At 42.5% G+C, this 27,855-nt stretch overlaps 1 long non-coding RNA gene across 1 annotated transcript; it reads right to left on the bottom strand.

The window, feature by feature from the left end:
* LOC144582786 (uncharacterized) lies at positions 1-26,732 on the bottom strand. The gene is made up of 2 exons (XR_013536228.1): positions 26,648-26,732; positions 1-1,344 (listed from the first exon to the last, which is right to left on the bottom strand). It is a non-coding gene; the product is annotated as an uncharacterized LOC144582786 (long non-coding RNA).
* Positions 26,733-27,855: the final 1,123 nt, after the last annotated feature.

Here is a 27,855-nt window from a genome sequence, read left to right as displayed (position 1 = left end):
TTAGGTTCAAATATATCTTTATTACTCAAAATATGAACCATTACAATCAACACATTTTTGGCAATGAAAAATAAGTTTATTTCTTCCTGCAGCATAAAAATCCACGTTTCAGGATTCAACAAACTCTTGGAAAGCATTTTCTGCATCCTGTTAGTTGTGGAAGCGTTTTCCCTTCAAAAAGTTGTTGAGATACTTGAAGTGGATAGTCAGTTGGTGAGAGGTCATGTGAAAATGGCGGACGTAGCCTAATTTGTTCAACTTTTGAAGCATTGGTTGTTCAATGTGTGGTCAGGCGTTGTCATGGAGAAGAAGTGGGCCCTTTCTGTGATCAGTGTCAGCTCCAGGCGTTGCAGTTTTCAGTGCCTCTGATCGATTTGCTGAGCGTACTTCTCAGAGGTACTATTGTTTTGCAGGAACTCAGAAAGCTGTAGTGGGTCGGACAGGCAGCAGATCACCACTGACCATAACCTTTTTTTGGTGCAAGTTTGACTTTGGGAAGTGCCTTGGAGCGTCTTCTAGGTCCAACCACTGAGCTGACTGTCACCAGTTGTCATATAAAATCCACTTTTTGGCCAGGCGCAGTGGCTCATGTCTGTAATCCTAGCACTTTAAAAGGCCAAGGCGGGCAGATCACCTGAGGTGAGGAGTTCAAGACCAATGGCCAACATGGCAAAACCCCATCTCTACTAAAAATACAAAAATTAGCCAGGCATGGTGGTGCATGTCTATAATCCCAGCTACTTGGGAGGCTGAGGCAGGAGAATCACTTGAACCCAGGAGGCAGAGGGCGCAGTAAGCTGAGATTGTCCCACTGCACTCCAGCCTGGGTGACAGAGCAAGACTCCACCTCAACAACAACAAAAAAAATTAAATTCACTTTGGTTGCATGAATCCAATCAAGAAATAGTTCACTGTTGTTGCATAGAGTAAGAGAAGACGACACTTCAAAACAATGATTTTTAAAAATTTTTGCTCAGCTCATAAGGCACCCAGTTGTCAGGTTTTTTCACCTTTTCAATTTGCTTCAAATGCCAAACGACCATAGAATGGTCAACACTGAGTTCTCTAGCAACATCTTGTACAGTGGTAAGAGGGTCAGCTTTGATGACTGCTGTCAACTGATCACTGTCAACTTCTGATGGCTGGCCACCACACTCTCTGTCTTCAAGGCTCTTGTCGCCCTTGAAGGCTTCCTGAACCACCTCTGCGCTGTATGCTCATTAGCAGTTCCTGGGCCAGAGGCGTTATTGACATCGTGCGTTGTCTCTGCTGCTTTACCACCGTGTTGAACTCGAATGACAATATCACTGGAATTTGCTTTTTGTCTAACATCATTTCCATAGTCTAAAATAAACATAAAATAAACAGCAAGTAAAAGTCATTAACACAAAACCATAAAGTTAAAAATACTCTCTAAAACGATGTATAACGTAGCCACATTTATGTAAGAATGGATCCAACATCAAACGGCAAGTTCCAGCAATGCAAAACCTGCAACGACTTTTGCAATCACCTAAATAAAAGCTTCTAAGTGCTAGTGGCAGTGAGTCTCCCACTCAGTCTGTCTAAACCCAGCTTTTTCCAACTGTGCATGCGAATTAGTCATTTTAGGCATTTTCGAAAGATTCCCATTTTGGGTTAAGGGTGAGGTGGCATGGACAATGACCTTGACACCCCATCCCCTGCCACCTGTAGCCATGCACCTGGCCTACCATGCTTCTATCCCACCGCTTCCTGCCTTAGTACTTGGCCACCCCTGCCAGGGCCCAGCGAGGGACCCAGGTGCAAACCATCAAGTGTGTGGTGGTTGGAGACGGAGCTCTAAGTAAAACTTGCCTAGGGATCAGTTTTATACCCAATGCATTATCACTATTGTCTTTGACAATTATTCTGCTGCCAATGCTAAGGTAGATGGAAAACTAAGTGAATCTGGGCTTATGGGATACATACATCTGGACAAGAAGATTGTGACAGATTATGCCCCCATTCTATCTGTAAACAGACAGAGTTTTAGTATGCTTCTCCTTGGTAAGTACTGCATCATTTGAAAATGTCTGTGCAGAGTGGCACCCCGAAATGCAGCACCGTTTCCCAACACTCCCATCGTCCTTGGAGGAAGTAAACTTGATCTTAGTGTTGTTAGAGACGCAACTGAGAAACCGAAGAGGTTGACTCCCATCACCTATCTGCAGTTTTTAACCAGCGGTAAGGAGATTGGTGTGGTAAATTACCTAACTGCTTGGCTGTCACACAGAGAGGCTTCGAAACTGTTTGACGAAGCCATCCTAGCGGTTCTCTGCCCACCTCCTGTGAAGAAGAGGTAGAGAAAATACCTGCTGTTGTAAATGTCTGAGCCTCTCATTCTTAGTGCTGCCCTTGGGAACTATTGTATATTTTGCTTAAAAAAATGGTAGAGCCTTCTCACTCAATGCCAAGTTTTAGTTACAGATTAATTTTTCCATAAAACCATTTTGAACCAATCAGTCATTTTAAGATTTTGTTTGTTCCACAGGCAAAAGTTGGGACTTGCATTCTGTTAAAAACCAGATCTAAAATGACAAGCCTTCTTAAAGCCTTATTTTTTAAATCCCCTCAATATGGTTCGAATACGTGTTCCCTCCAAATCTTACCTTGAAATGTAGTCTCCAATGTGGATCATTGGGGCAGATATCCCTTGTGAATGGCCTGGAGCCATCCTCTTAGTGATCAGATAGCTCTCACTCTGAGCTCACACAAGATCTGGTTGTTTAAAAAAGTATGTGGCGCCTACTCCGCCCTCCTTACTCCTGCTCTGGCCATGCTCTGTCTTTACCATTCACCATAAATGAAAGCTCCTTGAGGCCTCCCCAGAAGGCACACAGTTGCTAGAGCCACGCTTGCACATTGCAAAACTGTGAGCCAATTAAACCTCTTTTCTTTACAAACAACTGAGCCACATGGTTGTTCTTTATAGCAACGCAAGAATGGCCTAACACACGCCCATTCTTACTCAGATTAAGAGTTGACAGAATACCATCTGAACTAAGTCGCGTTGTTGTGTTAAGAACACTAAGCACTAAACTATTTAAATACCTTTGTCTTTGGAAAAACTGTAGTTTCTGAAATTAAGAAATGCAGACATTTTCTAAGTAATTTTCAGATATGTAAAGCAGAACAGCCTCCTTAATGAAACATTGCCATTTAATGCACCAATAACTTGTCAACCCATGTTCACGATATAACATGGCACTGTATATCATAATGAAATGAATATAACATACTCAGCTCTTTCGATCGGTCTGTTTGAATTTATAGGGAATTTCTGTTAAGAAGAATTGACCAGCTTTTGCTGAGATTTGGAACAGAACTCTTATTCACATCGTTTCCGGTAATGAAGTATTCTGCTCCTAGTCGTAGATGTACTGGGGTGGAGGGTATGAAACACTCCGTGTGATCAAAGGATGAAGGTCGTATTTTAATATATGAAGTAGAGATTAATTTACCCTCCATTGCATGAGGAATAATCAAACTGAATTAAAATGTCATGGATAAAACAATTTTTTTTTAATCCCCATTTTGGCCACTGCTGCTTACAACCATCCTGGGTGAGCAGGTCCACTTGTCTAAGTACTTGGAAGTAGAAGGATAAGTATTATATGTAAAACCAGCTGGTGTTGACAGAGATGGTGCACCCTTAGTCTTAGAAGACCCATTTCCAGCCGAGGGTGGTGGCTCACGCCTGTAATGCCAGCACTTTGGGAGGCCAAGGCAGGCGGATCACGAGGTCAAGAGATCGAGACCATCTTGGCCAAAATGGTGAAACCCCGTCTCTACAAAAATTATCTGGGCATGGTGGTGCACACCTGTAGTCTCAGCTACTTGGGAGGCTAAAGCAGGAGAATCACTTGAACCTGGGTGGCAGAAGTTGCAGTGAGCAGAGATGATGCCACTGCACTCCAGCCTGGCGACAGTGCAAGACTCCGTCTCAAAAAAAAAAGAAAAGACGACCCATTTCCCATCTTCGTTGTTTTCAGCAAGACAAACTATGTTGTGTATCCAGTGTTCTGCCTAGAATCTTTCTTCCTGGATATTTCACCAAACAGGCTGAAAAGATTTCTCTTAACTGCCTGGGATTCCCAAATCACTTCTGAAGAAGTGGCAGGATGCTCACTGGCAAGAGATGATCAGTCTGTAGAAAGCCTGCCAACTAAGCAAAAAGTTGTGTGAGGATTCTCCTTTAAGACTGCGACATATTTTGGATATTAAGTCTGACACCTCCCTCTGCTAATTTCAGTTTCCCTTTTTATTTGAGATAGAGTCTCACTCTGTCACCCAGGCTGGAGGGCAGTGGCTCGATCTTGACTCACTGCAACCTCCGCCTCCTGGATTCAAGTGATCCTCCTGCCTCAGCCTACTGAGGAGATGGGATTATAGGTGTGTGCCAAGACACCCAGCTAATTTTTGTATTTTTAGTAGAAACAAAGTTTCACCATGTTGGCCAGGTTGGTCTCGAACTCTTGACCTTAGGTGATCCACCCACCTCAGCCTCCCAAAGTGTTGGGATTATAGGTGTGAGCCACCACACCCAGCCCAGTATTCCCATTGGGCTTTGGAGCAAGCATTTCCTCATGCGATCAAAAAGGAGAAAAGGTTGTCTCTCCCCAAACTTCCAGGACAACAATTCACAGATCTCCTGTTTTGCCCTGTCCTGGAATTTCACCCTTACCTTGAATTCATAGCAGTAACTCTCAGTCTGAAAGAGTCTTTGTGCCTCCTAGCCAAGGAGGATAGCAGCTTCAAAAACCAGAGCTTTGACCAAGATAGGAGGTTTATTAATTCTGAAGGAACTCCTCTGTAGCACCCAGCAGGGGCATCTGAGGAATGCAATGGGCTTGTTGCCAGTACCCGTAGAGGGTCAGAAGCCACACTGGGTGGTCCAGGGGAATCACTCTGAATTCCTGCCAGCTACACCAAAACTGTCAGCCAAAATTAAGGCTGTTGAGACATAAATAATTTGATAAAGGTTTATTGAAAGACAAACATGAAGATGGACCCAGGGAGACACATCAGCAAAGTTGGGAGTTTTCCAGAGTCTGTTATTAGTTGCAAGGCTTTGTAGGAGAGTTTACATGAAGGGAGGAGGACTCCTCATACCAGAGTTGTCTTTTCTCATTAGAGCGTACCGTCATTGACTACAGATTGCGGCATAGAAGCTAAAATGTCCACATGCCACATGATGAGTAAAACTTCGTGATTCAGAAATAAATCAGCATCCTTTTCATCCATACATTAACCAGTAAGTCAGCAATCTGAGGAACTCACAATAAGATTCTTTGCTCAGGGAGATGATGTTGCCATGAATCACAGTACATCCTCAAGGGGAGTGAACTTAAAAGCCTATTGACAGGTTGGGCACAGTGGCTCACGCCCATAATTCCAGCACTTGGGAGGCTGATGTGGGTGAATCATCCGAGGTCAGGAGTTCAAGACCAGCCTGGCCAATATGGTGAAAGCCCATCTCTACTAAAAATACAAAAATTAGCCAGGCTTGGTGGCGTGTGCCTGTATTCCCAGCTACTTGGGAGGCTGAGGCACAAGAATCACTTGAACCCGGGAGGCAGAGGTTGCAGCGAGTCAATATCATACCACTGCACTGCAGCCTGGGAAATAAAGCTAGACCCTATCTTAATTAATTAATTAATTAATTAAGAGCCTATTGGCTATTAAAGTAAACTGCCAAATGTGTCCTGTAGGTTATCAGAGAAAATTTGTTTTGTTTTTAAACACAGTCTCACTGTGTCACCCAGGCTGGAGTGCAGTGGCAGAATCAGGTTTTTTTTTTTGAGACAGACTATCACTCTGTCACCCAGGCTAAAGTGTAATCTCTGCTCACTGTAGCCTCTGCTTCCTGGGTTCAAGTGACTCTCCTGCCTCAGTCTCCCAAGTATCTGGGATTAAAGGCCCAGCTAATTTTTGTATTTTTTTTTTTTTGGAGTAGAGACGGGGTTTCACCATGTTGGCCAGGCTGGCCTCAAACTCCTGACCTCAGGTGATCCTCCCGCCTCAGCATCCCAAAGTGCTGGGACTACACTGTGCCAGGCCTAATCAGCTAGTTTTTAATTTTTTTGTGGAGATGGTATCTCCTTATGTTGCCCAGTCTGGTCTAGTCCTAACGGAGGCTACAGATAGGAAAGTAAGTGTTGATAGAATTAAGATAAAGGTTTATAGGAAAGTTAGTATGTTCGAACACAATGTAAAGTGGTTGCATCTTACCTGATTGTGTTATAGGGATGGACGTTGTACCCAAATAGGGAATGTTTCCCCTACCTAGTGCCATAAAGCAGAGGGCATGTCAATCTGCCCTTGAAGCAGTAGTATTTGAACACGCTAAATGGGAACAAACAAGATGGTCAGAGCCCACACAGAATGTGGAGTAGAAGCTGGAGATAAACTGGAGCTTAAGGTAAAAGTCTATGAGCACCTCTCAGTGACAATTACTGGGACTTCGGACTAGAGAATCTCCAATGAAGAGGCATTTGGTACCTTGATATGGGATATTAATTGAAGCTACCGCTATGACTGAAGGACATAAAATGATCTTGAAACCTGATGTTTTGGTCGGTGTCAGAGAGACACTCTAATGGGGACAGCAATGCCCATAAGAGCTCCATGATAAAATGGAAATGGTTTACGCAGGACCGACCACCTGAGGAATACAAGGAAGAGATGAGCAGAGAAATCATTTCCCCCAGGATTAAGTCTGGAACAGTGTGAAGAGCTGCTGGATTCTATCATCACGTGGATAGTGCCCTGTGAACAGCTTTCCAAGAGCTGTTTACCTTGTGAGTGGCAGTTTAAAGGTGAATGGCATCATCCTCTTTGGAAGATACTACCCTGATGAAAGAAGGTCAAAACAAGTCAGCCTGGTGGGCAGAACTGCATGCTCTTTTCCTAGCAGTGGTGGAAGAATTGAACAGTGGGAAAAAGCCCTTATGTGTGGGTTTTTACTGACCCATGGGCAGTGGCCAATGCCCTGGCCACACAGTCAGGCAGGAGGGCAATGGAATCCAATTAAAGGGATGCCCATATGGGGCATAGCCCTATCAACATTAGAGGCATTCATTAAAGTAGGACATGTCAGTGCCCATCAAAAGATACCCCTTCCAGATTTGGCAGGTGATGAGAATCATCAAACAAATAGCTGCCTGTGTTCCCTTGAGGTTGTAACTAAACTCAGGTCTGGCCACTCATTGCTTGAGAGCCAAAAACTTAACAACAAGTGTTATATCGCACTCAGCACAGAAAGTCAACACCAGAACAAAAGTATGCCAAATTGCAGGGTTTATTGCCGGCGACCACGGAGGACTCATGTCTCTCCAACCCGTGGCAGAGAAAGAAGAGTGGCAACACCTTTTTATACCCACAAAACCACCTTGGGAGTGGGGGTGAGGAACAGAGATGGGAATGAAAGCTGTCAATCACCTCCTAGGCTGAGACGAGGGTGAGGGGGCTCCAGACATTCCAAGGGCCAGGGGACTTTTGTCATTCCGATTGCCACCTAAGTGGTTTACAGAGGTCAAGGTAAACATTAGTTTATACATTATTTGGACAGGTGTGGGGTCCACATAATTTTAGGTTACTTGGCGCCAGGATGGAATTATCTGGGGGTGCTTACTTTGGTAAACAAAGGCCAGCAATTCTGGCAGTTACAGATAAGAGAAAGTATGCAGCTTGTCCTCTCTTTGCATTTTGCAAGGTCATCTTAGTAGTTTCCAGAAGCCACGGCTAGCAGTCATTGTGAGGAGAATGGAAACAGTTTTCCCATTTTAAAATGGCACTGTACTGGTTCTAATTCTAGGCCAGCTATATCACACAAGGTTTGGTGAAAGGAAAGTTAGCTTTATTCAAAAAGCCAGCAATGTAGGGAAGGCAGTGAACTAGCATTCAGACTACCTTTCCAAGTTGGGCTTCCAAATCGGGGGCTTTTAAGGGAAATTAGAGAAATGATCAAAACATTCTTGTGAAATATGCACAATTTCAGGCCGGTAGTTAATTATTACTCTCTCTTTCCTCAAGACAGGGTTCTGCTCTGTGGCCCAGGCTGGAGTGCAGTGGAGCCGTCATAACTGACTGCAGCCTCAATCTTCCAGGCTCAAGTGATCCTCCCGCCTCAGCTTCACAAGTAGCTGGGAGTATCGGCACGTGCCACCATGCCCAGGTCATCTTACTGAGTTTTGGTAGAGATCAGGTCTCCCCCTGTTACTCAGGCTGAATCACTGCCTTCTTGCTCAGTGCTTCCTGACCTTCTGCAGGCGCCATTAGCCCATTCCTATCAGCTGGTCAGCCTATTCCCAGAGTATTTTCTTTTATCTTTTCCTGAGGCTGTTTTTAGTAAATAATCTACAAACTCAAGCAAAGCAATAATTCTATTCTAGCAAACAAGCTTTTTTCTAATGTGGAGTCAGTACTGTTACAAAGCGGCCACCTGGGTCCATGAAATGGGCAGATGTGGGGACACGGCAACCATGCAGAGATGAGCTAAATCTCAACATGTTCTTTTTGCACCGTCTCGGGCACATCATGCCAATAAAAATTGTTGTGTCTGTCAGCACAAGATGTAGAGACTGCCAGTGGCTATGGGCAGATTCCCTGAGGGGAAGGCCCTGAACATAGTTGGGAAGTGAGACTGATACTGGAAGCACTGGGGCTGTGAATGGGTCTTGATAAGAATAGACATTGACGGGCCGGGCGCGGTGGCTCAAGCCTGTAATCCCAGCACTTTGGGAGGCCGAGGCGGGTGGATCACGAGGTCAAGAGATCGAGACCATCCTGGTCAACATGGTGAAACCCCGTCTCTACTAAAAATACAAAAATTAGCCGGGCATGGTGGTGCGTGCCTGTAATCCCAGCTACTCAGGAGGCTGAGGCAGGAGAATTGCCTGAGTCCAGGAGGCGGAGGTTGCGGTGAGCCGAGATCGCGCCATTGCACTCCAGCCTGGGTAACAAGAGCGAAACTCCGTCTCAAAAAAAAAAAAAAAAAAAAATACAACAGAGCAGGAACTATTGCGTGGATTTGGATGGCTGACCACAATTTCCTCAGACCAAAGAACACACTGTACAGACCATAATATCTAACAGTGAGCAGGGGAATCTCCTCCTCAGAGTAATGGTTTGACAGAGGGAAGCTGGAGGTTAAAACATTGGTTGTCTAAAACAGAGGGCGGTGAGTGCATGAAGGGCTGGCTTACACGCCTTCCTGATGTGTGCTTACACTCCACATGGGGGGACGCAGGTCCTCGCTGGATTCTGGTGATTCACTGGATTCTCCTGTGGTTCTGGTTGAGCTGAGGAAGAGGGGGCGGGGACAATGCTGGGATGATACACGGTTCTTACCACGGGAGGGGCATACTGCTACAATGATTGTATTTCTTTTCTTTCTTCCCCCCGCCACCTCAACTCCCCCCACCCCCGCTACCCGACGCAGGGGTCCTAGGATCTGGGATGCAACTACCAATGCTGGAAGCAAGAATAATTTATAAGCAAGAAACGCTCAGTGCGTGTTTAAACCTATGCCGAGATTCCTAGGGACCTCATCGAGGTGGGTTGTACCTTTATCCCATCTGGCAAAATTGGGGTGTCAAACTCTGTAAAATAGTTGAAGAGACTTATTCAGAGGCAAACATGAGACCAGTGGCCTGTAACACAGCCCTCAGGAGATCCCGAGAACGTGTGCTCAAGGTGGTCAGGGTACAGCTTGGTTTTATACATTTTAGGGAGACATGAGACCTCAATCAATACGTGTAAAATGTACACTGGTCCAGAAAGGTATGGCGATGAATAGAGGCAAACTCTGTAAAATATTTTAAGAGATTTATTCTGAGCCAAATATAAGTGACCACAGCCCGTGACACAGCCCTCGGAAGGTCCTAAGAACATGTGCCCAAGGTGGTTGGGGTACAGCTTGGTTTTGTATATTTTTAGGGTGGCATGAGGAGATATTAATCAAATACATTTAAGAAATACATTGGTTTGGCCGGGCGCGGTGGCTCATGCCTGTAATCTCAGCACTTTTGGAGGCCAAGGCAGGTGAATCATGAGGTCCGGAGATTGAGACCAAACTGGCCAACATGGTGAAACCCTGTCTCTACTAAAAGTACAAAAAAATTAGCTGGGCATGGTGGCGCATACCTGTAGTCCCAGCTACTCTGGAGGCTTAGGCAGGAGGATTGTTTGAACCCAGGAGGCAGAGATTGCAGTGAGCCGAGATTGTGCCACTGCACCATAGCCTGGGAACAGTGCGAGACTCCATCTCAAAAAAAAAAAAAAGAAAAGAAAAGAAATACATCAAAGCAGGGGCTTCCAGGGTATAGGTAAATTTAAACATGTTCTGGTTGACAATTGGTTGAATTTATCTGAAGATCTGGGATCAATGGAAAGGAATATTCAGGTTAAGATAAAGGATTGTGGAAACCATGTTTTACTTTGTAGAGCAATCTCTCAGATAGTAGGTGAGAAAGAGAGAGAGAGAGAGAGAGGGAGGGAGGGAGGGAGGGAGGGAGGGAGGGAGGGAGAGAGGGAGAGAGAGAGAGAGAGAGGGAGGAAGGGAGGGAGAGAGAGAGAGGGAGGGAGGGAGGGAGAGAGAGAGACAGAGGAAGGGAGAGAGAGAGAGAGGGAGGGAGGGAGAGAGAGAGGGAGAGAGAGAGAGAGAGGGAGAGAGAGAGGGAGGGAGGGAGAGAGAGAGAGAGGGAGGGAGAGAGAGAGAGAGGGAGGGAGGGAGGGAGGGAGAGAGGGAGAGAGAGAGAGAGGGAGAGAGAGAGAGGGAGGGAGGGAGGGAGAGAGGGAGAGAGAGAGAGAGGGAGAGAGAGAGAGGGAGGGAGGGAGGGAGAGAGAGAGAGAGGGAGGGAGGGAGGGAGGGAGAGAGAGAGAGGGAGGGAGGGAGAGAGAGAGGGAGAGAGGGAGGGAGGGAGAGATAGAGGGAGAGAGGGAGGGAGAGAGAGAGGGAGAGAGAGAGAGAGGGAGGGAGGGAGAGAGAGAGAGAGGGAGGGAGGGAGAGAGAGGGAGAGAGAGAGAGAGAGGGAGAGAGGGAGGGAGGGAGAGAGAAAGAGAGCACGTTGTAAAATGTTTACTGTCAAACCTAAAAGGGTGCCTGGCTCTTAATTGATTATCTCCTGGCTGTGGAAAGGAAGGAAGGAAAACAAAGGGGAACGTAGGTTCTCTATAGAATGTGGATTTTTCCCACGAGAGACTTTGCAGGGCAATTTCAAGGCACAGCAAGGAAATATGTATTTGGGTTAAATATTTGTTTTCGTGTTTCATAAAGTTATGCTAGAGTCAGGTTAAAAAGTAAGTCATGATACATAGGGTCAAATAAAACCTATCTGATGAGAATTTACGGTTTGTAGGGCATGACTCCCTAGACCCCTTAGGTAGGAATTTGGGCAAGATTAAAAAAAAAATCAAGAGCTTAGTCCTCAGGTGGAAGAACTAGAAGTGGGGCTTCCAATTTATAGGCATATTCAAATATTTTTTGGATTGGCAATTGGTTGAAAGCCTTATTATCGAAGGACCCAGAATCAACGGAAAGGAATGTCTGGGTTACGTTAAGAGGTTGTTGGAGCCAAGGTTTTATCATGCAGATGACGCCTCCAGGTAGCAGGCTTCAAAGAGAGAACATTGTAAATGTTTCTTAGAAGACTTGAAGAGTTGGCTGGGCACAGTGGCTCACACCTGCAATGCCAGCATTTTGGGAGGCTGAGGCAGGTGGATCACCTGAGGTCAGGAGTTCAACCAGCCTGGCCAACATGGTGAAACCCCATCTTTACTAAAAACATAAAAGATTACCTGGGCATGGTACCTATAATCCCAGCTACTCAGGAGGCTGAGGCAAGAGAATTGCTTGAAGCCGGGAGGCAGAAGTTGCAGTGAGCTGAGATTATGTCATTGCACTTCAGCCTGGGCAACAAGAACAAAACTTCATCTCAAAAAAAAAAAAAACAAAACTTAAAAAGTCTGTTCTATCAGTAATTCCAAAAAGGGGGAGGAGAAGGAAGGTATAACAAGGCATGTCCAGCTCCCCCTTCCCATCATGGCCTGAAATTATTCTTTCAGGCTAACTTTGGAATGCCCTTGGCAGAGAGGAAGGGTCCATTCTGATGGCTGGAAGGCCTTAGAATTTTATTTTTTATTACAGGGACTATGAGTGAATGCAGCTATATTGCCTCTTGGTAAAGATGGCTCACTAATTCTTCATCCATGTTCTTATCCTATCGAATGAGAATGGACTGAGGGGAGGCACTTGCCAGACTTGCCTGCAATCTAGACCAGTGCAGTGGCCGATTCTAAAGTCCCTAGCAAAGGTGGAAAAGTTTGGATATTAGTGGAGAGAAGGATAGTGAGGCAGGGTCTGGAGGCAGGGAGCATAAGGCCAATTTGCACTTCAGCTGTAACAGGAAATATCCTCTCCACAGGGCGTAGCCCGAAAATGACTTTGCAACTTTACGTCATCTTCTCCATTTACGTGGGACTTGCTCCAAGTAACCAATGGAATCCTCTAGGGGGAATTTAAACTCACAAAAATTCTGTAATAGGGCCTTTGAGCCCCTATGCTCAGGCCTGCTCCCACACTGTGAAATGTACTTTCATTTTCAATAAAACCCTTCATTCCTTCCTTGCTTTGTTTGTGCAGTTTGTCCAATTCTTTGTTCAAGATGCCAAGAACCTGGACACCCCCCACCGATGGTTAAAGGAATGAATAAATGGGTTACACACTGGGGGATAATATTACATTAACATCTTGAAAGAGGCTGGGAGCATCTCAGGAACCTGACAAGAATGGAATGGAAGCTTGCAGACCTGAGTGGCCTCACTGTGGCAGACATTCACAAACATAATGAACTGGACTAGTTAGTAATAATTAAATGGGATTCTAGTAATAGAACAGTATCTTTTGAGTTGTATATCCTTTTGACATAAGAGACTTGTGAGTGGACTGTAGTACTGTGAAATATATATTTGGTCTTTGACCCAGTTTCCTATCATATGACTCCTAAAATCCTTAGAATCTCCAAAGTGATATCTGTTGTATGCTAATGAGTTGACTGATGGCTGACATTCCATAGGTAACTTTAACTTTAGAATGAGAGCTGGTCACCAGAAAGACCAAGGTAGGTTTACAGGGTTGAGACTTTCAGCCCCACTCCCTAACATTTAGGGAAGGGAGAGGGGCTGAAGGCTAATTTGGTCACCAATGGCCAAAGCTTAAATCAGTCCTGCCTATGTAATGAAGCCTCCCTTTTTGATGTTTGGAGAGCTTTTGAAGAGCATGTGGAGGTTTCTGGAGGGTGATGCTTCAGGAGGGGGCATAAAATCTTCATGACCCTTCTCCATACCTTGCCCTATGCATCTCTTCTATATCCTTTGTAATATCTTTTATATTAAACTGGTAATGTAACCACCTGATGGGTTCTTCCTGCCTGCTGCACAAAAAAGACTATGGCATTGCAGTAAAGAAAGACTTTGGCAGGTCATGGTGACTCATGCCTGTAATCCCAGCACATTTGGAGGCTGAGGTGGGCAGATAATTTGAGCTCAACAGTTCAAGACTAGTCTGGGCAACATGGTGAAACACCATCTCTACTAAAATACAAAAAAAAAAAAAAAGTTGGGCATGGTGGCATGCACCTGTAGTCCCAACTACTCAGGAGGCTGAGGTGGGAGAACAGCTTGAGCCCAGGGGCAGAGACTGCAGTGAGCCAAGATTGCACCACTGCACTCCAGCCTTGTGACAGAGAGAAGGAAATCTTATCTCAAAAAAAAAAAAAGAGTTTCATTGATGTGGGGCCAGCCACATCACACGGGAGACAGAGTTATTACTCAAATCAAGCTCATCAATCTCAGCAAAGGCTCATAGGTTAAGGGTTTTCCAAAGTTAGCTAGAGGGAAGGGGTGGGAGTGGTTATGCTGCAGATTGGTTGGAGCAGAGATGAAATCATAAGGAGTTGAAGCTGTCCTCTTGCACTGAGTAGCTTCTGGGTGGGTCCAGGTGGAGGCATGGGTGTCAATGCAAAAACACTGAAAAGAGGCCAAGCGCAGTGGCTCACACCAGTGATCCCAGCACTTTGGGAGGCCAAGGCAGGCAGATCACAAGGTCAGGAGTGTTTGGAAAACTCTGTCCCTACCGTGAAAGCTCTCTCTCTCTCTCCCTCCCCCACAAAAAGGCTCCCTTATCTCTCACTTTACATACCGGCCTGAGCCCTCCCGCGGCTTCTGCCTCATCAGCACTGCCCGGCTTCCCGCCGCCCAGCTTCCCGCCGCCCAGCTTCCCGCCTAGTGGTTCAAACTGACCAAACGTTGCCCACCACCTCAGCTTTCTCACTTCCCCACTCCCTCGGCCCTTCAGCCCCCTATAAAACAACCCTACCCCTCTGAGCGGCGCGGCCATTCTCCTCTTCCTCCCGGCTGGTCCGCCCGGAGGCTCTTTTCTCTCAATAAAGCCTGAACTTAAGGAATTTCCTCTAGCCTGCGGTCCGGTTTTTTCCGAACGAGCTCAGTCTTCCCGCAGAGGGTAGGTCGGTCAAGGAGTTCAATACCAGCCTGACCAACCTGGTGAAACCCCATCTCTACTAAAAATATAAGTATCAGCTGGGGCTGGGCACGGTGGCTCATGCCTATAATCCCAGCACTTTGTGAGGCCAAGGTGGGCAGATCACAAGGTGAAGAGATAGAGACCATCCTGGTCAAAATGGTAAAACCCTGTCTACTAAAAATACAAAAATTAACTGGGTGTGGTGGCACACGCTTGTAGTCCTAACTACTCAGGAAGCTGAGGCAGGAGAACTGGGGGTGCAGAGGTTGCACTGAGCTGAGATTGTGCCACTACACTCCAGCCTGGGTGACAGAATGAGACTCCATAAAAAAAAAAAAAATTTACTGGGTGTGGTGGCAGGCACCTGTAATCCCAGCTACTCAGGAGGCTGAGGCAGGAGAATCACTTAAACCCAGGAGATGGAGGTTGCAGTGAGCCGAGACCACACCATTGCACTCCAACCTGGGCAACAGAGGGAGACTCTGTCTCAAAAACAAAACCTGAAAAGATATCTCAAAAGGCCAATAGGTTCTACAATAGTGATGTTGTCTTCAGGACCTTTGGAATAATGGCTGGCGATCATTTATGTCTACACCTTAACATAACTCAGGCTCTTCTCCTCCCCCTAGCCTGGTGGTCTGTCATTGCTTTACAAAGGCAGCTGAGTTTGGGGGAAGTTTCAATGATATTGAAACTATAGACTAAATGCCTTCCAAAGCTAGCTTGGTAGCTTGAAAGCTAAAGGCAAGAGGGGGTTGGCTAGATCAGATCACCACCTCCACTGTCATGATTTTCTCACTGTTATAACTTTTGGAAAGGTGATTTCAGTAAGTATAAAAAGAAAAAAAGCTAAACTAAAAGATGATGACAGTTGGAATGATATTAGCTTTCCTCACCATGGAGCTCCCAGCACTCAGCAGAGTGCTTGGCACATGGTAGGTATTTAATAAGAACTGATTTGGCCAGGTGTGGTGGCTCATGCCTCTAATCCCAGCACTTTGGGAGGCCAAGGCAGGCGGTTCACTTGAGGTCAGGAGTTCGAGGTCAGCATGGCCAGCATGGTGAAACCCCAGTCTCTACTAAAAATACAAAAATTAGCCGGACATACTGGCGCATGCCTGTAATCCCAGCTACTCAGGAGGCTGAGGCGCAAGAACTTGAACCGGGGAGGTGGAGGTTGCAGTGAGCTGAGATCAAGGCCATTGCACTCCAGGGGCAACAGAGTAAAACACCTTCTAAAAAAAAAAAAAAAAAGAACTGATTTGATGAAGAGAATTTTAGTGATTTGCAATCTAGGTAGAGGAATTAGTAATGTCAAGAAAAATTATTAAAGACTTTGAAATGGGTGAATTATGAGGTGTCCTGTTATGTAAACTGCCTTTAAGCCATTTTACAACTCCTATAAGTTGTGGAAAACTGATAATAATGCAAATGATTCTTGTCCATAGAAATGCAAATTGTGTACAACGGAGGGGCAAGTGATTATGGTCTTTTAACCCTTTCCCATTTAGGAAAAAACAAAGTGCAGCTAACAGTCATTTAATTTGACATAAATATACTCTTTGAGCCTGGAGCAAATCTGATTTTCTTTCTTTTTTTTTTTTTGAGACAGAGCCTTGCTCTGTCGCCAGGCTGGAGTGCAGTGGCTTAATCTCGGCTCACTGCAACCTCCACCTCCTGTGTTCAGGCAATTCTCCTGCCTCACCTTCCTGAGTAGCTGGGACTACAGGCACATGCCACCACGCCCAGCTAATTTTTTGTATTTTTAGTAGAGACAGGGTTTCACCATGTTGGCTAGGATGGTCTTGATCTCTTGACCTTGTGATCTGCCCACCTTGGTTTACCAAAGTGCTGGGATTATAGGTGTGAGCCACTGTGCCCAGCCTAATCTGAATGATTTTCAATGTGAAAATAAAATACAAAAACTGTTCTTAGGCTGGGTGCAGTGGCTCACACCTGCAGTGCCAGCACTTTGGGAGGCCAAGGCAGGTGGATCACCTAAGGTCAGCCTGGCCAACACAGTGAAAGCCTGTTATTGCCAAAGAGTCATTTGATGAATCAGGTTTTTCCAAATTAGTTGATTCTGATGATTCAGACAATTCCAGTGTGTGTGTGTGTGTGTGTGTGTGTGTGTGTAAAAGGGCTTTGGGCTGGGGATGCTGGCACACACCTATAATCCCAGGATTTTGGGAGGGGAGGGCAGATGGATCACCTGAGGTCAGGAGTTCGAGACCAGTCTGGCCAACATGGTAAAACCCCATCTCTACTAAAAATACAAAAAATTAGCTGGGCATAGTTGCATGTGCCTATAATCCCAGCTTCTTAAGATGCTGAGGCAGGAGAATCACTTGAACTTGGGAGGTGGAGGTTACAGTGAGCTAAGATCACACCATTGCACTCCAGCCTGGGCAACAAAAGTGAAACTTCATCTCAAAAAAAAACAAAATTAAATTAAAATTTTAAAAATAATAATAGGCCTTTATAATTTCTATAATTTTATTTTTAATTGGCAATTAAGTTCATTTTAATTTTCCTCTAGCACACCAGACTTTTTCCTCTCTATACCTTATCATGTAAATTTTGCTATTTGATTTTCACCTGAGTTGTCTCCTTTAATATGCAACTTTAAAGCTATAGCTATTTAGCTAGCAATTGCTTAGGATAGTAAGACAGGTTATCAAGAGTTTGAAAGTATAAGATAGGAAAAAAAGCTGTTTACGAATCTGTAAGGTGTTCCTGTCTATGTATTTTTGTATTGTGTACACAATGTTTCACTGTTGAATATATCTAAAAGAGCTCTAATTAATTAACTTGAGAAAATAAAAATGTGTGAATCAAATACTTTAATCAGGAAAAAAGACTAGTCAAATACTTTTTCAAGTTTGCATAACTTAAGTAAAATCTGTTTTTTTTTTCTTAAGATGGAGTTGGCCAGGCACGGTGGCTCAAGCCTGTAATCCTGGCACTTTGGGAGGCCAAGGTGGGTGGATCAAGAGGTCAAGAGATCAAGATCATCCTGGTCAGCATGGTGAAACCCCATCTCTACTAAAAATACAAAAAATTAGCTGGGCATGGTGGCGCGTGCCTGTAATCCCAGCTACTCAGGAGGCTGAGGCAGGAGAATTGCCTGAACCCAGGAGGCGGAGGTTGCGGTGAGCTGAGATCACGCCATTGCACTCCAGCCTGAGTAACAAGAGTGAAACTCCATCTCAAAAAAAAAAAGATGGAGTCTTGCTCTGTCGCTGTGCCAGAGGGCAGCAGCATAGTCTCGGCTCACTGCAACCTCCACCTCCTGGGTTTAAGCAATTCCCCTGCCCCAGCCTCCCAAGTAGCTGAGACTACAGGCATGTACCACCACACCTGGCTAATGTTTTGTATTTTGGTAGAGACAGGGTTTCACCATGTTGGCCAGGATGGTCTCGATCTCCTGACCTCATGATCTGCCCTCCTCAGCTTCCCAAAAGTCCTGGGATTACAGGCATGAGCCACCACGTCTGGCCCAAGTAAAATCTTCAATAAATAAGTTAGCTTTAAAATGACTGGTAAACTAACAATAGAAATATCTTAAAAATTGCCAACATAAATTTTTGTTTGCATTTATTAAGCAATTTCATAATTATCTTTGCCAAATACTATAAAGTTTCAAAATTTGGCATAGGGGTTACAAAACTATAAAACCAGCCCTAGACAGAATGATCTTTGCTTGTGTAATTTTTAATAAATAGGACATTGATACTGGTTTAATGAAAATAGCTACATCTTGAATTTAGTAAGATTGCTGTAACTTCTATTCTTGTGGCTTTAGGCAGTCTAGTCCACAGGCAGTAAGGTTTGTTTTGGGAAATGACTGTTATTTTTGTTTCAAAACTAAGCTATAAACTAAGTTTTCCCAAAGTTAGTTTGGCCTATGTCCAGGAATGAACAAGGACAGACTGGAGGTTAGAAGCAAGATGGAGTCAGTTAGGTCAGATCTTTTTCACTGTCTTCATTATAATTTTGCAATGGCAGTTTCATAACTTTAAATCACGACTATCACAGTTTCCATAAGTAACATAGGTAAATAATTAGGTAAAAAAATCATCATAATTTAGAATCTGAAATTAAATTAAATTAAATAATAGATATTTTGTTATCTGGGTATTTTCTAATGAAAATATATTGTAGGAAAACATTCTAAAATAAAGTGTGTCCTTGTTTTAAAGTGAACAATTTTTGTCCAATTCAAAGCTTATTTAATGGTTATGTGCAAAACAAGGCAAAAGGAACCAGGAAATAAGAGAGATATAAAGAAAGTTATAAAAATAAAGAGGTTTTGCTTTTGGTAAGAAAGCTTAAAGAGAAATAACTTCATATAAGAAAGAATCTTTTATGGTAAATTTAATCCTAGAATAAAATGACTGGTTGTCTTAAAAAAAAAAGGGGGGGGGTATGTTCATGACAAACCAGAAAGTCCAAGCATGCCATAAATGGTCTGTGTAAGTCACAATAAGAGGATTTATAAGGAAAAAACCAGAAACTTTCTTATGATTAACTTGAGTAAAATTAAAGATAAATTATAATGGTCTCTCTAGAGATTTGGCTTGATGTAAGAACAGAAAACACTTATACACTAAATAATTGGTTAGAACAATAAAATTAATTTTCTTAAGGGATTAATTTACTCTTAATAAATTATAAGAGATTTTAATTTGGCTGGGTGTGGTGGCTCTTGCCTGTAATCCCAGCACTTTGGGAGCCAATGCAGGTGGATTATGAAGTCAGGAGTTCAAGACCAGCCTGGCCAACATGATGAAATCCCATCTCTACTAAAAACAAAATATAACAATTAGCTGGATATGGTGGTGTGTTCATGTAATCCCACCTACTTAGGAGGCTGAGGCAGGAGAATTGCTTGAACAGGGACCCAGGAAGTGGAGGTTGCAGCAAGCCAAAATCACACCACTGCACACGAGCCTGGGCTACAGAACGAGAATCTGTCTCAAAAGAAAAAAGAAAGAAAAAAAAATTTTTAATTTGTTTAACACAAAGTTCAACTTTTATTACATCTTGTTATTTTTGGTTATTTCTCTCCCCTTTTAAAGGGCATGAAATAGTAACACACTTCTTCAACTCATTTTCAGCTCATAGAAGTTTTGTTTTCCCCTTAAGTTCTGTTTGCTGTAGCCTGATGCTAAAATGTCTACTTAAAGGTCTAAATAAAATGTTTCTTTTTTTCTTTCTTTCTTTATTCTTTGTTGGGACAGAGTCTCACTGTCACACAGGATAAAGTGCAGTGACATGATCTCTGCTCACTGCAATCTCCACCTCCCAGGTTCAAGCAATTCTCCTGCCTCAACATCCTGGGAATGACTTATTTTACAATTACCTGTAATATCAAGTGTTTTTAAACCTTTGATATTTGACAAACTTTCTAAAATCAAATTATAAATTATGTCTTTTTTTTACCTAATGAATCCTTTAAGATATTAGTTTCCCTAAAGTCCAAAAAGGATATAATTTATCTTATTTGGTATAAAAATTATACAGGAAGCATTGTCAAATATGAAATAGTGTATGGTTACTCCCATACCCTTATTATCTGTGTAACTGATTTCTTCTCAATTCCCATATCAATAGGATTTCTGATGTTAGAATCATAAGGCTTTTGTTTAAGGATTAATTTACATCACCATTGTTCTTATAGATCTCTGATGTCATAAGAATAAGAAATTCATTTAAGAATTGCTTTAAATGATTTTCAGATCCTGAATTTCAGTGGAATAGCTGATGCCAACCAGTTTGAAGATGCCCACAGAACTGAATCAGTATGAGAATATAGTTTCTTTTTTTTTTAGAGACAGAGTCTTGCTCTGTTGCCCAGGCTGAAGTGCACTGGTGTGATCTTAGCTCACTGCAACCTCTGCCTCCCAGATTCAAGCGATTCTCCTTCCTCAACCTCCAAAGTATCTCAGATTGCAGGCACCTGCCACCACACCCAGCTAATGTTTTGTGTTTTATTAGAGATGGGGATTCACTGTGTTGCCCAGGCTGACCTTGAACTCCTGAGCTCAGGCAATCTGCCCACTTGGCTACCCAAAGTACTAGGATTACAGGTGTGAGCCAGCATGCCTGGCCTCTTGTTTGTTTTGTTTTTGAGATGGACTCTCACTCTGTTGCCCAGGCTGGAGTGCAGTGGCACAATCTCTGCTCACTGCAAGCTCTGCCTCCCACGTTCAAGCAATTCTCCTGCCTTAGCCTCCTGAGTAGCTGGGATTACAGGCATGTGCCACCATGCCCAGCTAATTTTTTGTATTTTAGTAGAGATGGGGTTTCAGCATGTTAGTCAGGAAACTCCTGACCTCAAGTAATCCACCCACCTCAGTCTCCCAAAGTGCTGGGATTATAGGCATGAGCCACAGCGCCCAGCAAGAACATAGTTTCTTCATCTCCCTCTCCCATGACTTCACCCTGCACTCTGACCAATCAGCAATGCTCAAACTTCGGCCCATTCCAAAACCCTTAAAAACTTCAGCCCCAAACTCCTCAGGTAAATGAATTTGAGATTTCCTCCTATCTCTTTATTCAGGGGCCCAGTGATTAAACCTCTTTCTCTGCTACAACCCAGGGTCTCAGCATATTGACTTGCCGTGTGCATCAGGCAATAAAGCTTCTATGGTTACATCATGACAGAGAAATAAGCAAGATTGGAGTCACATCATTGAGAGCTGGGAGAATAATGGTGCCATTTAGTGAGATACAGAATACAGGGGCAGATGCAAGGTCACAGTGCAACCCAGCTGTCTTAGTTCAAATCCTTTTGGCCATTAGACTGTCCCTTGGGCACAATCTTGAGCAATTCATTTGGCCATGCTGGCCTCAGTTTCCTAAAAGAAGCATTGCAATTGAACCTACTTCAGAGGTTTGTTGTGAAGATTAAGTGAGTTAAATCTCACACATTTAGAGCATTATCTGGTAGAGAATAAGTACTCAATGAAAGTTAACTACTATATTTTTATTACAGTTCATAGTCCCTTATCTGAAACACTGGGACCAAATATATTTCAAAATTCAGAATATTTGGGGTTTAGGAAGCTTAATGCATATTCTGAACATTGCATAACACCTCAGCAGGACCTGAGGCAGCACTCTGCAACCCCATACGTTAATATTTCTTCAGTAAAATATATGAGCTTTTACATCAAGTAGGACAAATAAAGATTTAAATAATTCACATCAGTCCAGGTCAGGTTTGCCTGCCAAATGTTCAGGTTAGGTCAAATTTGCCCACAGAAGAAGTTATTAAAAAAACTTAAATTTTTAGAGATTTTGAGTTTTGAATTGCAAAAAGATTTTTCAGAGCTTTTGGGATTTTGGAATTGCAGATCATTGTAATTTCAACTTCATCTCAAATTCATCTCCCTGAGGAGTTTGGGGCTGGGCTTTTTAAGGGTGTTGGAATGGGCTGAAGTTTGAGCAGGTGTGGTGGCTTATGCCTGTAAACCCAGCAGTTTGGGAGGCTGAGGTGGGTTGATCATTCAAGCCCAGGAGCTCAAGGCTAGCCTGGGCAACATGGTGAAATCCCTTCTCTACAAAATTAAAAATAAAATTATTTTAAGATTAAAATAAAAATTGGAAATCTTAGAAATTGTTTCAGAAAGCAAGCTTTTAAATTTAATCTTTATTTTTTATTTTTTTTATTTTAAATTTAATCATTTTTTCTTTTTTTTGCAACAGTGTCTCACTCTTATCACCCAGGCTGGAATGAAGTACAGTAGTACGATCACAGCTCACTGCAGCCTTGACCTCCCAGGCTGAAGTGCTCTTCCCATCTCAGCCTCCCAAGTAGCTGGGGTCACAGGCATGCATAACCACACGAGTCTAACTTTTTTATCTGTAGGGATAAAGTCTTGTCATGTTGCCCAGGCTGATCTCAACTCCTGAGTTCAAGCAGTCTTTCTGCCTTGGCTCCCTAAAGTGCTGGGATTACAGGTGCGAACCACAGTGTCTGACTTTTGATCACCTTTATGCTTTAGCAAAGTTTTCATTTTTCCTTTTAAAAATAACAAAGCAAAGTCAATAAATAGCTGATAAGCAAAGTTTCTCTTTGTAGAGGTTCTAGCTGATCTAGTGAAAAAAATGGATCGAGGCAATTAAGAGCTTCTAATAGCATCTTAAAAGACACAACTTTTAAGAGACTCCCCAGGCAAAGTCCACATAACTACAGAGCATAACCACAGCTATGAAGTAGTTCTGCCAAAAACAATTTAAATCTGAATCTGATCAAGTTTCTAGACCAGTTTACAGGAGGTACAGGGAACAAAGGACACATGATATACTGCAAGACTAGGAAAACCCTAACTGTGTGAAACTCCTCAGGGCTAAGGATCCAGTTTCTTCAACAAACACATTTCAAGGCAAAAAAAGAAGGGAAGGAGAATCTAAAGATTAAAATAAACCAACAGTATAACAACCAATTGCAATGTATGTACTTTATTTGAATAATGATATGAACAACCAAAATGCCACAAAAAAGAGAAAAAAATCTGACACAGGGAAATTTGAACACTGACCAGATATTAGATAATATTAAAAAGCTTTTATTTTCTTAAGAGACAAGGTCCCACTATGTTTTTTCTGCTTTGTTTCTGTTTTTATTTTCCTCTGTCACCCAGGCTGGAGTGCAGTGGCGTGAGAGCTCACGGCAGCCTCCACTTCCCAGGTTCAAATGATTCTCATATCTCAGCCTCCTGAGTAGCTGGGACTACAGGCACGCACCACCACGCTCGGCTAATTTTTGTATTTTTAGCAAATATGGAGTTTCATCATGTTGTCTAGGCTGGTTTCAAACTCCTGGCTTCAAGCAATCCACACACCTCGGCCTCCCAAAGTGCTGGGATTACTGGTGTTAACCACGATGCCCAGCCCTTGAAATTTTCGTAATAAATGAAAAAAGAAAAAGATATACATATACATTCACACACATATACACAAAATACAGATTTCATTGTATTTCTCAATGTAGACTTTAAATTGGAAAACAGTTTAATGCTTATAAAGGGTATTTGAAGGCCAAGCACAGCGGCTCACACCTGTAATCCCAACACTTTGGAAAGCCAAGGTGGGCAGATCACTTGAGGTCAGCAGTTCGAGACCAGCCTGGCTAACATGGTGAAACCCCATATCTACCAAAAATACAAAAATTAGCCTGGCGTGGTGGCGGGTGCCTGTAATCCCAGCTACTGGGGAGGCTGAGGCAGGAGAATCGCTTGAACATGGGAGGCAGAGGTTGCAGTGAGTTGGGTTCGTGCCACCACACTCCAGCCTGTGCAATAGAGTGAGAGCCTGTCTTAAAGAAAAAGAAAAGAAAAGAAAGAAAGACTTAGAGTCTTTTCTTTCAGTAATTCCAAAAAGGAGGAATTGCACTCCTGCCTGGGCAACAGAGTAAGACCACTATCTTTCAAAAAAAGATATTGGTTTCTGTGACATGGGTCCATGGGGCGGGGGGGGAGGTATTGGAAGACCACTGCAAAGGAAAAATGATGAAAAAAATAGAATTTATTGAAATGCAAATTTGAGAATGTACAACTGAAAACATATAAAGGATTTAAAAATATATTTATTTAGAATGATAGTTGGAGATAAAATTACTAAGAAGTTGTAGGAGACAACATTAAATGACCTTGTTAAAATGAAGCTGACTTCAACCTAGCCTAATACTAGTTCAGGGGGGAAAAGGGAGTCTTCAGGATTGATTAGCTTTTGCCCTGCCTTTGTTTTTCTTTTTCCTTTTTTTTTAACTACCAAAATGGTTTTATTTTGTCATTGACAAGTACAACAAACACTGCAATTGTATCATTATTTTGTTTAGTTTCTTAAATATTACTTAAGTATGCATTAAAAAGATATGTTTACATTTTTAAAATGTGACACATTGAAGAAGAGCTCTCTAAACATGATCCTTCTCAGTATATTTTCCTGCTTTTTCTCATAAGTAAACAACTTAATCTACAAAGTCATAAATGATACTATTTCAATTCTTATGGCCTGGAAGTATATACAAATTTTGGAGTTTGACTAAAGTGTTCTTTATGATTTTATAAATAACACATAGTATTTATAGTGTTTATCATCAATCCAATGACTTTTCACAAATTCTTACTGTCTCCTCAACCCGTTCTACCAGTAAAAGACCTTCCAGTTCACTTGGTAAAGATGGCAGGCATTTAAAAAGTAAAATGATACAACTCTAGATTTAAAACAAATAGCAGAGAAGGTTTCTATTTAAATATTACTAAATCTTCTTAAAACCACTTCAGCTTGTCTGAAAAACAAAAAATGCTACTAGAGTGAATGCTTGCACAATCATTTAAATGTTACCTTAAAAAATCTAAAATTTAAGAAATAATAAAATCAGATTAAATCCATATTCATTTTGCAAAAAAAAACTCCACAGAGATTCTGTTATAGGAACAGAATCAATACTATTCTACGTTTTCTAAATTTTATTTTTGAATATTTACTTGGATGAGTCAAAATTTTAAGGGCAAAAATAATGACACACAAAATAATTTTGAAAAGCCATACTTACAATCCTTGATATCACGATGTTAAGAAGGTTCAAAAAAAGCGCCATACTTACGATTCCTAATATAGAACATTTGATCGTTTGATGGTTAAGTTTTGCTTAATGACTAGAAATCCTTATTTCTTCAAAAAATAGCAAATATCTTTTGAAACACATCACCCATCTAATAATGTATTAACCATTCCAGATTTATTAAGTAACCACTCAAATTACTTTTATGTAATAAAAATAAACAGGGATTTTGCATGTTTGCTGTTTCATGTCACACACTATTTTTTTAGGCCTCCGTTTATAGTATAAAATTTTAAGAAAACATTCTCAACTACATTCTCATTAGATATAAATGATTCAAATTACAAATAATACTAACCTGAGCATTGTCGTTACTTTTTAAATCCAAGTTTCTAAAAGTTTAATTTTTTACTCAATATAAAAATGACCTGGTTCACAACATTAGCTGCCCAACAAACTGTTTAAAAAACTAAATATTTTTTGTTAAAGAGCAGATTACAGGAAATGTTTTCCATGCTCTTATTTTAAAAAAACAAGATTCTGATACACATAATGAATCTAAATCACAATTCCCAAATAGTGGCTGAAATCCTGTCAACTTTCAGCCCGATACAATATAAATCCAGTTATAATGCATAAACAATTCAAAAATCAATTTCCACTTATAATGGAAATGTCGACAAGGCGTAATTACTACTCATTACTACCGATGGGTTCCGCTATACTTTAACCAGGCACAGCAGATGTGCACATCTGATAGACTGCTTAGAACATGAAAACCATCCGAGCTATGAATAAGGGATACATAAATATGAGCATAGCAATGCCAAAGCATTGGAACCATGGGTAAGATGTGATGTAAACACATCTGCTGGTTCTCTCTGCAAGCCACTTCCCACTGATTTATAAAGCTATGGCTTTTTCATTCTTTTAAAAAGGCAATTTTTCTACACTGCTGCATGCAGTAATGACTACAATGCAATCTTCAAATCCTCTCGCAGGGCTTGACATATCTCATCAGAATTTCTCCAGAAAGTCAGCTTGTCATATTTTCAGCAGCCTTAATTCAAATGCAATTTTTCTTGTCCCATTCCATTTTCATATAAATTTTGGAAGTCCTTCTCCAACATACAGTGAAACACGTATTTTCACCTCCAGTACTTCAGTTGCCTTGAGAAGCTCCGTAATAACCAAAGATAAAGCTTAATTCCTTGTTCACGAAGCCGTACGCAAATAGACAGTTTCCATATCTAAGCTAGTATTCAAAATCCTTGAAATCTCAAGCAGAACGTGTGACTAATACAGGCTGAACACTCCTAATCCCAAAATCTGAAAAGTGAAATGCTCCAAAATCCGAAACTTTTTAAGCACCCACGTGACATCACAGTGGAAAATTCCACACCTCATATGATGGCTCAAAGTCAAAAGGCAGGTGCACAACACAGTTTATTCAGCATCCCGTCCCCGGTCTCCCGAACTGCATTCAGACTCGTGCCCCTGCTACTCACCGTGGCTGAGGCTGAGGGAGGCCTGTTTTTCTTTTAAAGCAGAAAAAGATTGACTTTTGAAGGCCTCTTAGAAGTCCCCGACTCTGAAAATTGTTTGAGAGGAATTTATTTTAAATAGTGCCAGAAGGTGGCGTATTTCCTAGCATTTGTTTCAAGCTGAGAAAAATCAGAGCCAGCGATGAATATATGAAAATAAGAAATGGCTACCTTTTCTCTCTCTCTTTCCGTTTCTTTCTTTCTCTTTCCTTCCTTCCCTCCCTCCCTCCCTCCTTCCTTCCTTCTCTTTCTCTTTCTCTTTCTTTCTTTCTTTTTTGAGATAGGACCACACTCTGTCACCCAGGCTGGAGTGCAGAGATACCATCAGAGCTCCCAGGCTCAAGTGATCCTCCCACCTCAGCCTCCAGAATAGCTGGGACTACAGGCATGTGCCACCATGCCTGGCCAATTTTTGTATTTTTTGAAGAGACAGGGTCCTGGACTGAAGTGATAGGCCCACCTCAGCCTCCCAAAGTGCTGGAATTACAAGTGCCGCAGTGCCCAGCCTGCCTTTTCTTGTTTATAAGAATACAAGTAGAAAAATCTTTGTCATTTCCTTTTCTCCTCAGTGAGAGTTTATATTTTGTATTAAACAGCTAAAGAATTCCTAATTTTACTTTTTTTATAATAAAATTTATCTGATTAAAATTCCAACCCATTGCCAGTCTTCACATCATGGGATGTCTCAAGAGCTGTGGTCAAGCACCTAAACCTCAGGGGACCAGAAAGCACCTAAACCCCAGGGGACCAGAAAGCACCTAAACCCCAGGGGACCAGAAAGCACCTAAACCCCAGGGACCAGAAAGCCACGTGCATCTTCATAGTGTGCTGCCAGTCATACGATGTCATGGCTTGTGTGCTTGGATTTTATGTTGCTTCAGTGCTTCTCAAAATTTCCCAGATGGGACCAGAGATTTCAACTTAGCCTGGAACCAGTATCTACAGCCACCCTGTCTGGCTCCCCAGAGAATGTCCAAGGTTGTGGAAGACCTGGTTCTCTGCTTCTCTGCACGTGGCTTTCTGGTCCCCTGGGGTTTAGGTGCTTGACCACAGCTCTTGAGACATCCCATGATGTGAAGACTGGCAATGGGTTGGAATTTTAATCAGATATATTTTACTACGAAAAAAGTAAAAGTAGGAATTCTTTAGCTCTTTCATACAAAATTCAAACT

Source organism: Callithrix jacchus, chromosome 5 (assembly GCF_049354715.1).
Source record: "Callithrix jacchus isolate 240 chromosome 5, calJac240_pri, whole genome shotgun sequence".
Taxonomy (NCBI): domain Eukaryota; kingdom Metazoa; phylum Chordata; class Mammalia; order Primates; family Cebidae; genus Callithrix; species Callithrix jacchus.
This window is presented reverse-complemented; position numbering and strand designations above follow the sequence as displayed.